The sequence below is a fragment of the Vidua macroura genome, chromosome 2 (assembly GCF_024509145.1).
Source record: "Vidua macroura isolate BioBank_ID:100142 chromosome 2, ASM2450914v1, whole genome shotgun sequence".
NCBI lineage: Eukaryota > Metazoa > Chordata > Aves > Passeriformes > Viduidae > Vidua > Vidua macroura.
The window spans coordinates 88,862,531-88,874,258 of record NC_071572.1 but is presented as its reverse complement, the minus strand read 5'-3'; the positions used below and the strand labels follow the sequence as shown (position 1 = coordinate 88,874,258).

The following is an 11,728-nucleotide window of genomic DNA, read 5'->3' as shown; positions in this document are numbered from 1 at the left end:
CAACATTTGCAATGTACATATGGAACATAAAGACAATGCTTCCAGCATAAATTGGTAGGCCACTGCAAATTTGAAGAACATAAAAAGCTGTAAAGGTCTTGCATCCAATCCAGCTGCCATGCCATGTTAGCTTTCATTGCTCCACTTATCTCTGTTTAGCCAAGTCTCTGGAGCTGCATCCTCCTTATTTCATATCTCTATTTTGTTATTTATCATTTCAGAGTTGAAGAACAGTTAGCTGGTGACAGGAATAACCACAGAGTCCCAAGAAAAGTTTTGGGGAAGAAAGAACAGGATGGGCACGAAGCATGTCATTTAGTGTTGCAAGATTTCTTACTGCTGAAAGAGTTCCTTTCGTGACACAGAGTCCAAAAAAATGCTCACATTTCTGTGGAAGCAAAAAAAAACATAGAATGCTGCAGTTTTCCTCTTAAAAAAAATTGAATAAATGGTCGTGTGTCACTAAGAAAGATTGGGAGGAAATGCATTTCATGAAAATTCTATTCTGTAGCTGCCTTTTAGTCTTTTCTGAACATCTATCTGAAATGCTCAGCACCATTCTCAGCAATAGCCTAGATACTGCTTGTGTGAGAGTTGTTTTTCTGTCCTTAATTGAGCAGAAAGTATGGTGCACCTCTGATTTGTTAGTCACATTACTGGGGAGCAGGATCTTGGGAGAGATTTCTGAGGACAGCAAGTGGGATAAACCCAGACAGAACTGACATAAAACGTGAAATGTAAAACACAAAATTTCTGTGGATGGAAAAGAGCCATTTGTGCTGTTGTACTAAACACAATGTTTGCCAGGATTTTTGCCCATGTAACATTGAGAACTATGGGAACACATGAGGACCCCAAATCCACAGTGATAAGAGCAACAATTCCCTTATTTGTACCCTTATTTGCAATAAGGGTTCACATCACTTGCCCCTCAGAACACCTTTGCTGCTTTTGTTTTTATACATTAAAATAACTTTGATGGGCATTGCTTGCAATAAGAAGGGAGTTGTTTCTTTGCTTTCAGAGATGTTCCAAAACTACAAAGAGTTGCAATGAAGGCTTTAGAGACTGTGGTTAGGCCGTATCCAATGCTTGTTTCATGCTGTATTGATCCTGGCACTTCTCAGCTTAGAAAATGGTAGATTTCCTATTTTTCAGCCTCATTTTGCCATGACCCTCCTGAGGAAAGCTGAGTAGGAGGCACAGAAGTGTGTGTCAATGGAGACTGTTCATTTGTGAGGGTGGCTGGGCAGCATCCAAATGAGCAATATTTTATGATATTTTATATATTTTACTTTAAATATTTTAATTAAAAATAGACAATATTTTATGAAAAAAAAGCCTTACAGAAGATTTGTTGCCTCTTCTTTCTATCCAGACTGGTGCTCTCCTTTTGCCTTACCACAGCTCAGTCATTAATACTCATCTTGCTTCAAGCTTCATTCACATTCTTCCTAGCATCCCCAGCAGGCAGCTGGCCTGACTGCTTCCATCCTCTTTTTCAATGTCAGTCTCCCCAGGAGTTTCCAGGCCCTATGTCTAATCCCAAGTCCCTGTAAGGTGGATGGGAGAGCTTTGTAGGCTGGATGTGTCATGTGTCCATCACTGGATCTCACACACACTTCAGTGGTAATCTCTCCATTCTGGAAATTTTGTATCTGAAGCCTAGGACACATTTCAGATTTGAGTTGTAGAGAAATAAGGTCTGTGGTTTCAAGACAATGGAGTCAGGAGGTGGGGAACACAATTCATGCAAATGGCATATATGCACCCAAGAGAATTTCTACAGCTGAACAAGGCATACATTGTCACCAGATGACACAAGGAAAAACGACGCACCACAGCTTTGGTCACGATGAAGAGACTAATTTATTTTTTCTGACTCCAATCTTTTATAGTTCTCAAAAGGTGCCAGTGGATTGGAGGGTGAACGTGCCACCTCTCCAACGACACTGGACAAACTACCTGTACATCAAATTTCTCTGCCTCTATGAAAGAATGCAAAACAATAGGTTGTTTACAGAAAGTTGTGTGGGAAAGTTCTCTACAAGAATGTAAACTCAGAAGGCTTTAGAAAACTCTTGATAACCAGGGCGACACATACATGGTATTTTATATATGGTTTAGTGTAGGTGAAAAATGTCCTAAAGTTCAAGAAGAAGCACTGAAAGCATTAGCTACACAATTTCAGATTCCCATGGTGGCTGGCTGAAATACATTCTTGGCTTCTTGTCGGGTATCAATGCCAGCTGCCTGGCGGGCTGCTGAGCCTTCAGTGCTGCTCTTGCACTTTTAATTACCATTGCCACCATGGAAAAACTATTTGGCATACTACAGCATAAGTGACTAAGGACTCCAAGAATGTTCACACTTTTATTCTTCAAATCTAGCAACTTTCCTTTTTGTGCAAAAACTAAGGTATTTCTCCTATTTTTAGCTCTTTGCAAATGTGTCCCGGGGATCTATTCTGGCCTGGGCTTTCTTCCCTCAGTGACCTCCTCTGGCTTCTGAGTCACTGCCCTGCAACAATATCAAGATTTCAAATGAGCAAATGAGCACAGTTTGCACCACTATTTTCTGGTGTCTCCATCTTTGGTTTGCACTGCCTGCTCATCCCTCATATCCTACACATAAGGCAGATTTCTCAGCATCTTCGACTTACTTCCTTTATGGATGGCATTTCTCAGGTTGTCAGTTCCACATCGTCTCCAAATCTGCACATCTTGTTCTACATTTCCTTCTGTAAGATAACTGCTAGGTCCTATATATAGCAGAAACAGAACAGCTCAACATATTGCCACTTGTCACTCTTATCCCGCTGTCTCTCTCTACCTCTCTGTCCCATTTGCCATCTCTGGTTTCTGTTAGCAAACCAACTGAGCATTTCATCACCAGTGCTCCTTTGTTAACCTTACAGATTACTCTATCAGTGGGCACTGAAAGCTATCCAGAAGTCCTTGTGAAGGATGCCCACACATTCACCCTGTTTCGTTCCCATTTTCTTCACTTGGGCAAGATAAGCCAACATGGCCAAGTTTGAACATCTTTTTTTCTGCCTGTGCTGAAAGTCTCTAACTAAACTGTACCTGTCCAAGTGTTTGATATTTGCCCCTCACCGGCTTTGCTGAGTCTTAGAACAAAAGCCAGAAAAAGGTTGTGTAGTTACCATTTCTTTTGATCTTGGGTTTTGGTTTTTTTTTTTGGTTTTTTTTTTTTTTTTTTTTTTTTATTTTAGAAGCCAAAATAGATATCTGTTCTCTAAGTGCAGTAGGCTCAATCTTCAGCTGGCATCAGATCAATAGAGCTAAAAAACAGTTTTTAGCCCAGTAGAAGTTATCTGTCTTCAGCTTCTAGTACACCTATCACTGCATAATCTGAGATCTGTGAGCAGTTCATGTCACTTTAACAGGTACCACTTGTTACTGAGCATACACATGCTCACGGCTGAGCTGAAATCCAACATGCACCAGCTTCAGTTCTCTGAAGGTGGTTTAAGTTAACACATTTTTTATCTTACAGCCAGGAAGGGCTAAGAGCATGCCCCCACAGACTTATGAAGCCTCAGCATATGAATGGTTATTTATTAAGTGGCAGGACCCAATCACTTTCAGTTAGTGCCTATATTTTATAAGCAAACTATTCTGTCTCTTCTATTTCCATTGGGAAGTTTAAGGTCTGTACCAAAGTGCCCTCTTGGAGGTTTCTTTGACTCTGGCTGTGTTTCTAATCCTTCAGACTTTTACTACTGCAGGCTTCTTGAAGCACACATAGCAGACAGCATAAATCTTCTGTTCTGCTTTGCTTTAAATATGCTCCTCTCATAGTGCTTTCTTAGTAAAACCTTCTACTTTTGGGTGCTGGAAGATACAAATGAACACCTCTCTCTGAAGTGTCAATGTGTATGCTTGACTGTGTTGCCGAGGTGACAGGAACAGGACAGGTTTGCTTCCTTTTCTGTCTGCAAACGTCAGAGATTCCACAGGCCATTGTCTATAGTGGAATTGCAGAACACATCCACTGTGTGTCAATAAACACATTTACCTAGATGACGTGCTTTTGCTTATCGTAAGTGAGCACTTACTCTGTCCCAGTAAGAGAGAATAGGATAACACAGGAACCCTCCTTGTCTGCACCTGCTCCCCCAGCAAGACTGGAGGAAACTGCTTGGGAAATATTTTGAGTGAACACATTTTGGGTGCCCAGAGAATGTACTGGAAACAGGATCTTCTTCATGATGGAGAGGCAAGTCAGACCATACCCCACGGCAGAGTGAAGCAGGGGGATAATTTTTTTGGCCTCTCCAAGTCTGACCTTGCTGGAAACAAACTTGGTTTGATGCCTCTCAGTGTGAGACCTGTCCACCTGTCCACTCAGAGCAGAGCCTGAGCACCACCTCCAGATACAGCAGAGGGACAAATGGTTGAACAAGCACCAGCTCCACTCAGATCTGCATTTCCAACAAGCTTAAGCTGTGGAGTACTTACTGTATACCCTGCTACAGGATTTTCACCTTCCTTGTTCTGGGAGTAATGTTAACTCACCAGGTTAACTCTTGTCAATGTTCTGATAGCAATTTTACCAGAAACCTTTCGTCCTTCTTCTAGTTGCCAGCTAGGATAAAAATCTCTATTAGATTTCAGAAGTTTGATGGGATTTACTAGGAAATACAGTCATGTCAGGGGACCATGCTGCCTGATTTTCCCTAAAGAACTTTTGGAATCTTCCCCTACACATGTACACATGTGATCTCAGTTATCTACATTTAAAGCAACTTCTGGAGGCTCTGTATTAACTCACAGTCCTGTAGCTGTTTTCTTAATTGTTTGAATCAGTGTCCATATTGTGGAGCCTGAAATATTTTTACCACTTTTGTTTTCACTTCTGAATATAATTTGGAAGGTATTTCCAAATGTTTGTTTTATAAGCTGCTGTTATACGCTCATCTTAAAACATATCTTGTTCTATGCACTGTTGTTTATAACCTCTTTGGAAGCTGAAACTTCAATATATTTGCTGACCAAAATGGATTTCTTTCTGATGGTAAAATACATATTGTTTTATGATGCTAGGATTACTGACATCTGTTGGGCTCTAAGCAACTTCGCAAGATCAAAAGAAGAATCAGATTCTTATTTGCACAACAAGTATAGCCAGGCCTATAACAGTTAATGCTAACAACTTAGCAGGGGATACCTTAAATGTCATGTCTTAAAACAATCTAGCTTTCAGAGATTAGAATGATAGCAATGATATATAATCTGCCCACTGATAGCACTGATGTCTGAATCACATCTTCCCAGCTTCCATGAGGATCCAGCTACCGCTCTGGAGAAAACAATTCATGCAAAAACACAGAAGCAGTGCGAGCAACCTCTGCTCTTGTTGCATTTGGCCTTCTACTCTCCAGTACAATCCACTCAGCTGCATGTCTACTAAGTGGACAAATAGGGGCCAGAAAAAACTCCCAAGCAGGCTTTCAGACTGAGGTAGGGTCTGGGTATGACTCTGTATTTCGCCTGTAAGATTATTTTGCGAGGGTGTCTGTTGTTAATAAGCACTACGGTAGCGAAGAGAGTTTATTTCTGATTTGGAAGGAGCCCTTTGAACTGCCAATTGATAATGCAAAGGAAATGTTATAGCCAGTTAGTTAACTTCCTCCAACCTTCGTTTCAACGCAGGGAAACATATCTGTGTTTGATCAGCCAAAAATTACACACCCTCAACTCAGATTCTGCTTTGATCTTCTTTTGATCGTACACTTCCCAGGAAAAAGGAACTTGCTTGCATTTAGGGTTTGACTGCAGAACAAGGAAGCAGACAGAATGAACAGGAGGTGGACAACACATTGTATTGATTCTAATTAGTAAGGAGTTCAGTTCAGTAAATATAAATATGTGTGTATAAATAAATAAAGAAATAAATAAATATAATAAAAATATGTGTAAGTGGAAATAAACATATATCATTGAAAGACCACGGACACAAAAAAGGGATATTTTCTAATATTTTTGAAATCCAGTGTTCACTGTGCTTTGGTTTACAGTCAGTGGTATATTTAGAGAATATTGTTGCAGTGGTTTCTTTCCTTAGTTGTATACCTCATCTTTCCCACATGAGGGTACAACTGAGCAAGATGTAAATTTACTTGTGGATGATCAAACATTATAATGTGAAGTAAAGCCATCCCCTTCTCCATCCTAGATGAAGCCACTGTTAAATGTGGCTTCTCAGCCTGGAGTTGTCAGTGAGCTCAGTAGAGGCTAACTGCATTTTTTTGTTATAGTTCTTATTTAGTGGAACACTAGAAAGAAAAAATAATTTAGAAATACAACAGTTTCTTCCTGGTTGGATGGTAAGGTAAATGATAAGCCATGCTTCAGAGAACATCTGCCATGTCTAGAACCCAAACCAAAACACAACATATTCACAGGCACGGAACCCGAGCAAAGCCCTTGTCCTTTCCCAGCTGCAGCTTGCACAGCTGTGGACACCAGTGCAAAGCTCTGCTCAGCACTGTGGAGCAAGAACAGCAACAAAAGAGATGTCTAGGTTACTTATGCTGCAAATCAGTGAATTAGTTAAAAACCTTGTTTTTCAAAGTAAACCTTGATTTTTCACGTGAGTACACAGATGAGTACATAACATCTCACACTAGGATTCTATGACATGCAGCTCTGGATGAACTTGCTCTCCATGCCTTCTAATATTTATTTCTCTTAGGAGAGGAGAAAGGTGAACTTCTTCATGTGCTGAAGTTCAAACCAGTCAAGGGAGTCAACTGTGCCCCTTAGATAACTTCACCTCCCTACCTCAAGGCAACCTAACTTTACTTGCTTAAATGTCTGGCTAATATCTTACACCAGAAATGAGATTGTGTTTGCTGATGTTTGGTAGAGGGCAAATGCAATGGACAGCAGAGGAACAGAACGATGTGAGTATTGTTCTTGTGGAAATAAAACTCAAAGTACTTTCAGAAGTATAATGTACCTTTCAAACTGTAGAATTAGTCAGAAAGAAATTATGGGGCAATTTTAGCAGTGTTTAAATAAAGTATACCCTGATCATCTTCTGATGCAGGCACATAGGCATAAGATAGTCACACTGGTAGGGGGTCCTTTAATACTTTCTGACAAAAATCTATTGGCCATGAGAAACTGAAACAAAACAAAACAAAAAAAAAACCCACAAAAAAAAAAAAAAAAAAAAAAAAACACCAAAACAAAACAAAAAAAAAACCCACAAAAAAACCCACAAAAAAAAAAAAAAAAAAAAAAAAAAAAACTAAGAAAACAAACATATGATACAACTCATTCTTCCTGGATTCTCTTAAAGCTACTATAACATTCCTCATAAATTATCTTGCAAAATCTGAGATTTAGAAGCAGCAGTGATGGCCACATTCCACCACATCTCCGGCACCATCAAGTGGTTAGAATCACACACCACAGGTGTGTGGAGGTGCTAAGAGGGGAAGGAGACAGCTATGCCTTTATCTATCCTCCTTCTGCCAATGCTGAACAGAAAAGAAATGTGTCACTGTCTCAGCATTCATAAAAGAATGAAGGAAGTTCTTACTAATTACAATATAAACGTTTATCTTTTAGCGCTGGAAAAAGACAAAAACTATAGAAGAAGTCTTGTTAAGAAATAGTCACTTCATTTGCAGAGAATAATGCATTGATGAGCAATAAGGGGCAGGATTGATAAAGAATAGATCTTGCCTGACAAAGACAATACTTTTTTTATGGAATTACCAAATCAATGGATGAGTGGAACAGAATAAATGTAATATTCTTGGATTGAAGCCATTTCTTTAAACAATTGGTCTGATCATCCTCTGCCTCAAAGCCAGGCAGCTACACTGACATAAAACTGGAGAGCATGAGAATGGAAGATTGCCTCCAATGCTTCTCAAAATCATTCTTAAAAAGCTTGACTGAACTTGCTTGTGCAATAAATATCTCATTTGGTCTGAATTCTGGAATGAAGGACCAAAACAAGTCTAACAGACAAAGAGAAGAACACCAGTTTATAGGGAGGACAGGCCAATATTTAAGATTCGTGTTTGGTTTTGCCTGATTTAATACTTCTAGTAATCACAGAATTACAGAATAACATGAGTTGGAATGAGCTAGAAAGAGGCATAAACAACATATTAATAAAATTCATAGGTGTTATGCTAAATTGAGAAAAGAAAAACAGAGAGGCCAACAACATGGGACAGAGGGATTAATTAGTAACACAGGCCAAAAGTAACAGAACAAGAATCACCTTGGAAAAGGACCGTAAAGGACAGGCACTAGAGAACAGAAAATTAGCTTGGAAGATGATTTCTATTAGAGGAAGGTTCTTTGATGACAGAAACGTCATAAGGACTAAAAGGATAAAACCCAGCAAGTTACTTTCAAGCATCGAAGAAATATGGTAGTAGAAAAGGTCAATGTAGCTTGTGTGTGTGTATGCAAAGATGCAGCAGCTAAGAGAAGCAAGAATCATTCTCTGCAAGACTGAGATGAAATGTGTGGGGAATATTGCTTCATTTCTAGTGAGATATTCACAGACTACAGGGCTGTTTAAAAAACCACAGCACAAATAAGAGCACTGAGAGGAGCTGGTGGCCAAGGAGTGATTAAATTAGAAATGCATAGCTTGAGCAGTGACCAAGTATGTGACATTAACATTGAAAAGGTGCAATTAGCAAGCAAGAAAAGAATAGAAATAGAGGCAGCAACAGGAACAAAAAGTCAGCAAGAACAAGTTTGCAAGAGAGACCCAGAGCACTTTTCTCTCTTTACTGATTTTATAATAGGTGTAACAGACTTAACAGCTACACAGCCTGGGCTTGGCTAGAGACTCATGCCAGACTCAATGTGCTGAGTCTTCTTATTTCCCTTCCTCTTTTGGTTGTACCTTGGGCTCAGTTCTCAGTGTCCTGCCTCTTGCTCTGATTGCCCTGGCCTTGTTCCCAATCAGGTCTCTCTTGGCATTGAGCCAGATGTGCATATTCTTTCATTGAGATAATATCCTCTAACATGGAGGTCAGACCTCGCTCCCATCCGGATATATTTCCAGAGGACCTGGTTCCTTCCTAGCAACATACTATTTAGAATGGTTTCTGCATTGGTATTATTTCAAGATCTCAAGAGATTTGCCTGGATATTTCTCATGTAGTCCTAATTGAGATTCTCTCCAAGCCTATTCCCGGCACGAAAGATGCAGAATTTGCAGGCAAAATTGTGTTCCTAATGAAAAAAGGAATGGGAGTTTGGAGTGAAAAGGGTGAAACAGCAGAATTATATTAAAATCTATCAGAGAATATGCTGGGGTAAAAGAGAAATTGTCCATAAAGAGGCAGCCTATGGAGTGTTTGGCACAAGTCACTAAACATAAAAGCTGACACACTAGAGAAGATGACCAAAGCATCTAGATGGAGCAAGGGTTAAAGCAGACATGGAGAATTTTCTGAAGGGTTAGGTCTATCATTGGTAGGTCATGTAAAGAAAGATGAAGAAAATGCATTCTGTTCATCCTAAAATACCCAAACACTGTCTTTTCTTACTCCCTCTGTCTCAAGACACAGCCTTTATGGTCACAGTACACATGAAGGGTCAAAGGCTTCTGCAAAACCCCAAGCTTCTCTTAACCATTTTTTTCACTGGAAATAGCTCTCTACATCCACAATCCTCCTTTTATAGATTGAATTTTAATAGGTATCTTTTTTCTTTTGTTCCTCCTGACTGCTTCAGTTTTATTGTGGCTTTGCCTTTGTTTTCATTTTCATGCTCTTTCCCTTCTACTGCATTATGAATTCTCATTTTACTTGCTGAAAGTTAGAGCTACTGTACATATATTTAGAATACATGGGGGTGTATGTGGATGCAGATATTAATAGATACATAAGCATTACATAGCTCTCATTACTGTTCCAATATTATCAATTTTATTCACCATATGTCATGCTATGCAGTTCTCACCTTTGCTAACTTTATATGGCTGCTTGCACATGGTCCATTAAAAACACATACAAATATCTAGTATTTCAGCATTCAGGACACTTTTGATTATGTTTCTTGGCTCAAATGTGATACAAAGAACCTGGTAATGAAAGAATATCAAACTAATGTGACTGAAGTGTGCCCTGAAGAGGGAATTTTATGATAACTAAAGCAGCATCATCATAAAGCTGTTTTATCACATTTAAACAATGGGCAAAGACATCAGCATAGACAAGACAATCAGAAAACAGGTTACATCCTGCTCATCAGAAAGAATTCAAGTTCATTTTCATTCCACAGCATTTGTCCTCATTTTTACATCATAAGGCCAAGGAAAAAAAGCCAGTCTACTGCCATACAGTACTTTATAAATCATAGCATTTGAATATTTTGTTCTGTATGAATGGCTGATGTATCTAAAACTAGCACATCTGTTTGTATTTTAAAACTTCATTTTACATGAAGACACTGGACAGAACACAGCATACTGCCATAACAGGCAGGAACTGATGTTTTAAGAATTCAGCTCTGCAAGTAACAAGAAGTTAAAAAGCAGGAATAAATTCCGTTTTGATATAATTCAAAATCTCACAGCCAGATACTGTGTTTCATTTTGATCTCTATACACTGCACTTTCAGCTCCATTTTCTAAGGCATTATAATCATTCAGCCATTAATATTTCTCATCCCTTTCTAAACCTCACACCAGATAGAATCAGCCCCTGGGGAACATCTCCAGAAAAGGAGATGCTGTGGCAGCACAGAGCAAAGAGGTTTCCCCGTAGCACCATGCATGGTCGTAAAAGGAGGGAGGAACCAGCAGTTCTTAACCCACATCTTCCAGCAGCTGCATACACGTACCTTGCTCTGCAGGATACAATCACAGCCATATATCACCCCATTAGGATCCAGACTGCATCTCTCTGATTGTCATGGAGACTGTTTCAAAGTCTTGCCGTGCTCCAGCAGCAGCAGCACCAGCAGAGGACAATAGCACTTGGTCTTAAATGGCTGAAAAGAAAGCAACAAAGCACAGTGTGAAAGGGAAGGAGCTGTGGCTGAAAGGGATATGAGTACAGCAAGACACTCTTCCCACTGCTGTAGAGGGCTAGAGGTGCAGGTTAGAGCAACCTTCCAGAGGTGTATAACTGTGCCTTCAAGATAAGCAGAGGAAGAGCGTTCTCAAGGATAGCACATTTCTCCTCCTCCTTTCTCCCCCTCAAGCTAAGTTCCTGGGGTGTTTTAGATTAAATGTATTAATTAGGAAATTATTTTATTTACGAAGTCTTCTGCTTTTTCATTCCCGTGGGCACTGTAAACCTACTGAGTTTTGGAGTAAGTGATATACAGTGTCTTGGAACAAGTGACAGGCAGAGGCATAGGCAAGTGCAAGGAATTAATAGAGTTGATAGTTTACAGGACCTGAGGCAAAGAAGAGATTTTCAGAAGAGTGAGGAGACAGTTTTGTGTCAAATAGCAAATTTGCTAAGAATTGCAATTTATGACCATCCATAAGCTACTTTCATGTCAGGTCAGTTCTCAGAAGAGATGAGAGTAAAAGGTACAACTGACCAACCTAAAATGCAAGCAAACATAAAATACAAAATTCAAATGCAAAACCAACTGGGTTTAATCACATCTCAGAAAAAAAAAAAAATCATAAGACCAAACTGTCACTGTAAGTGTACTTTAAAATAGAAATATAAACCTCTGAAAAATTGGTTGGGGCCTAC

The 11,728-nt window shown here is 39.5% G+C and overlaps 1 long non-coding RNA gene across 1 annotated transcript; it reads right to left on the bottom strand.

Annotated features, from left to right (window-relative positions):
• Positions 1-2,360: 2,360 nt before the first annotated feature.
• LOC128804059 (uncharacterized) lies at positions 2,361-3,872 on the bottom strand. Its single transcript, XR_008435918.1, has 3 exons — positions 3,682-3,872; positions 2,663-2,761; positions 2,361-2,520 (listed from the first exon to the last, which is right to left on the bottom strand). It is a non-coding gene; the product is annotated as an uncharacterized LOC128804059 (long non-coding RNA).
• Positions 3,873-11,728: the final 7,856 nt, after the last annotated feature.